The sequence below is a fragment of the Petromyzon marinus genome, chromosome 27 (genome assembly GCF_048934315.1).
Source record: "Petromyzon marinus isolate PM22_M1 ecotype Great Lakes invasive population chromosome 27, UKy_Petmar_22M1.pri1.0, whole genome shotgun sequence".
Taxonomy (NCBI): domain Eukaryota; kingdom Metazoa; phylum Chordata; class Hyperoartia; order Petromyzontiformes; family Petromyzontidae; genus Petromyzon; species Petromyzon marinus.
In genome coordinates this window covers 11209779-11212047 of record NC_133693.1, presented here as the reverse complement: position 1 = coordinate 11212047, position 2269 = coordinate 11209779, and the positions used below count along the sequence as shown (strand labels likewise).

At 45.7% G+C, this 2269-nt stretch overlaps 1 pseudogene; it reads left to right on the top strand.

The window, feature by feature from the left end:
- The first annotated feature begins 1925 nt into the window (after positions 1-1925).
- LOC116946716 (U2 spliceosomal RNA) lies at positions 1926-2053 on the top strand (annotated as a pseudogene).
- Positions 2054-2269: the final 216 nt, after the last annotated feature.

The window sequence follows — 2269 nt, the reverse complement described above, 5'->3', positions numbered from 1 at the left end:
AAAGGTGGAGCCCTGCAATGACTTGCTCAGGCCACTGCTGGCGGAAGGACCTCCACTCGAGGGAGTTCTAAAGGGCACCTCTGAAGGGTATGTGGCCTGCCTCCCCGAAAAATATGCGAGTTTGCCCACACTTTACCCCAGCACACGCGACCTGCCAGTGGGCCAACGTTTGGTGGAGCCCATTTAATACTGCTGAATGGACAGAGGCAGGGCGATTAAATAAACTTGCACCGGTCGTTCCGACCGCTCTGACCGGCTATGTAACGGATGACCTCTGTATTTGCAAAATCCACTATGTGAACTATCACACCGCGGCGCATAATAAAGTACAGTTTTATATATTACTATATACAGGGTGTTTGAAAATAATGGACCCGATTTGAAATCGCTATATTTCTGCAATCACGAACCGCCTATGAATGAAACTCTTACCACTTGAAAGGGCGGGGCATAGAGTTTCAAATGATTACCGCTCGATGCCTCTCCCAGCGCACAAAACAGCCCCTAGCCTCAGTCATTCGCAAAACGGCGACCCCGCAACACAAGGGGCGTTTTGCGTTCTGCAGTTCAGCAAGACTGAATCCGTAATTGCGGTGCAGCGTGCGTTTTAAAGGCGTTTTGGCATTGATCCGCCAATGTCAAAGAGCTTTCGTCGTTGGCACCGACAATTTGAAGAAACAGGCTACTGTTTATGTAAGGGGCAGAGCACAGGGCGACCACACACCTCAGAGGAAAACGTGAGAAGACCTTATGAGAGGCGTTTGGGACGAATTAAACTCTCGTCTCGATGTTGTCCGTACAGCAGGTGGAGGGCACATAGAGCATTTATAAACATGGTTAGTAAAACTTGACAACTCATTAAACCGTTCGTAGCTTTTTGCGTAATTGAAACATGTTGCCATCGTGAAATATACTGCTTTGAAATTGGGTCCAGCATTTTTAAACACCCTGTAATTTTAAAACAGCATCGCAATACCAAGCAGAAACGTAGTTAAGAGAGTGGCTCTCCAGCATTAAATATATTTGACGTGCGCAAAGCCCTGTGGCCGTTTTCCTTTTTTTGCGAAGACCTGCAACAGCAGCAGCAGCAACAACAACAACAGACGTTGTCAACACAGAGGAACAACGTCCACCTTTGCTTGCCTGCGCGGAATTGCCCAAAGCGAGCGGCAAAACGTGCAGTTTGAAACTCTAGACGCCCCATCAAACAATTATTTCCAATCACAAAGCGAAACTGTCAGTCTCACAACAAAAAAGGGGGAGGGGTGGGGACTCATTGAAGTTGTCTTTGAAACCGTAACTGCACACACACGCGCACTTCGGTATATGCTTTTATTGCACTCGTGTTTCATTCTTGGAGAGAGAGTTTCCCATCCATAATACAGGTTTGTTGGGTTAGATCGCGTAGATATATAAATGCGTCGTTAAACCTTACACCACTCGACACAGCCAACGAGTAAGGGTTGTCACGTAAACAGAACGTGACCAATTCGTCACTCGTACAGCACACCGGTGTGTTGGAGAGCCAAGCCACAACATTTACAATCTGTCGCCTGATGAAGCTAGTTGTAATTACTGGCGAAACGTCGTACTCAGATTGTGTATGGTGTGGCTTGACTCTCCAACACACTGTGCTAGTGACGAATTGGCATGTTCTGTTTAACGACACATTTATATATTTATGCGATCTAACCCCCCCCAAAAAACCTGTATTATGGATGACATTGGTCGTGAAGCCTACATGTTAGAGTTTCCCATGATGTGCATCCTGTATGGATGACATTGCACGTGTTTGGGCAGTACCTTTGCAGCGCTGCATTATCAGTTGCCCTAAATACATTTTGCATCGCGATATTATATATCATTTACATACATATCAAAGCAATAATACGTTTAAAAAATACAAAACATGAATGACAGATTACATCGCCTCTCGGCCTTTTGGCTCAGATCGTGCAGTATCTGTTCTGATCAGTTTAATAAATGAGAGATTGCTATTTTGATGTAACAACTAAATAGTATATTTGGCTTGACGGCTGCTAAGGAAATCTATCTCCGGTCTTTCTCACCGAATTATTGCAGAATGCAGCCAAATAGGCCCGCAATATATACATGTGGTGTCGTGATTCGAGCACCACGCTACAAACCCGACCACCTGAGTTCGATCCCTGGTCATGGCTTACGTCATTGGCGAGTGATATCTGAACCGGTCCTGGGTCCACATTTTTTCCAAACCCACACTCATGGGCCCAGACGAAATTTTGAACTG